This window comes from Peromyscus eremicus, chromosome 6 (genome assembly GCF_949786415.1).
Source record: "Peromyscus eremicus chromosome 6, PerEre_H2_v1, whole genome shotgun sequence".
NCBI lineage: Eukaryota > Metazoa > Chordata > Mammalia > Rodentia > Cricetidae > Peromyscus > Peromyscus eremicus.
In genome coordinates this window covers 25,805,345-25,807,086 of record NC_081421.1, presented here as the reverse complement: position 1 = coordinate 25,807,086, position 1,742 = coordinate 25,805,345, and positions in this window count along the sequence as shown.

Genomic DNA, 1,742 nt, shown 5'->3' with positions numbered 1-1,742 from the left:
GGACCCCAGAGACCCAGTTGAGGTGCCCAGTCTTGGCAGCAGGCACCTTTACTGCCCAAACATCTCAGCCCCCTGTAGTAGCATCTGTGATAACATGGTTGGTTCTCATCACTAAAGCCTATGATTTGTAGGTTTCATTTTCACCTGACATCAAGCAGTCCTCAGGGCTGAGCTCGTATTAAGTCCTTGGTTGTGTGTGGGGTGTGACACAGGGACAGAGTCTCGGCCAAGCATGCAGGAGGCTCTGGATTCAGTCGTTAGCACTAGAAACACACAAAGTCCATCCATGGTTTCATATTGGCCCCAAATGCATGTCATTGGATTTTGGAATTTCTTTTTTCTGAATTAAGAAGTGGGAGAATTCTATGTGGCCTGAAGTAGATGTCTTCTGGGGATTGCAGCTTGGGATAACATGTGTGTAGCCCTGCCTCTGTAGCACAGAACATGTTTCTTTTCAATATTTATAAAATTCACTATCAGGGAGGAGAATAATAAAACAATGAGGCAACAGGATAGGAATTTTGGCATTTGTTTCACTGTTAGTAGATGAAATTTTGTCTCAAATTTGGAATAAAATTGAAAAATCGTTGTCAAACCATACTGTAACTAATTTTTAATAGTGACTAAGACTCACAGTCACCACCTGGAATTATGTAAATGAAACCTGCTGGTGGATAGAAAGGGATGGAAGAGATTAATTGGTGACATTTAAAAAGCCCACACACCAGGATTTGTATAACTTTGATCAATTTAGCAGAAAGAACACCTGAGCGAAAATATTAGGTAATTTGTGGATGTGTCATATGGGTAAATATAGGACTTTTTATACCTGTTGTATGTAGGTGCCCACAGATATGTGCCTAGATGTGTGTGCGTGTGTGTGTGTGTGTGTGTGTGTGTGTGTGTGTGTGTGTGTGTGTAAGCCAGAGGTCAGGTGCCCTCTCGATTGCTTTCCATCTGGTTTTTGAGATAGGGTCTCTTACAGGTTCTGTTACCCTGGCTGACCAGAGAGCCCCAGGGGTCACATCCTGCTTCTGCTGACCCAGTCCTGGGTTATAAACACAAGCCGCCGTGTCTGGCTTTCATGTGGGTACCAGGGATCCCAACCAGGGGTCTCAGTTAGGGTTCCTATTGCTGTGAAGAGACACCGTGAGCATGGCCACTCTTATAAAAGAAAAACATTTAATTAGGGTGATTGACTTACATTCAGAAGTTTAGTCCATTGTCATCATGGTGTGACATGGTGGCATGCAGGCACCATGGTGCTGGAGAAGGAGCCGAGTGTCCTATGTCTTGACTTGTAGGCAACAGAAAATGGCTTCAGACACTGGCTGTAACTTAGCACATAGGAGACCTCAAAGCCTGTCTCCACAGTGACACACTTCCTCCAACAAGGCCACACCCACTCTTACAAAGCCACACCTCCTAATAGTGCCACTCCCTTTGGGGACCATTTTCTTCCAAACCGCCGTACCTGGGTTCACTCGCTTTAGTAGCATAGACTTTACCATTTCCCCACCCCTGCTTCCACATTTCTTACCCCTGTGAGCACATCCACAGACCTAGCTGTGCAGAAGTCACATTATCCAAGCAGGCACAGCCTACTCACTTTGTATTCTCTCTCATTAATCTTCCATTTATCTCCAAAATGACTTCTTTCAGAAATTCTCTCCCTGTTCTTACAGGAAATCGATAATTTGGTGGATCCATAAACATCTCTTCCTGGAGGCTAAAGAGAGCAG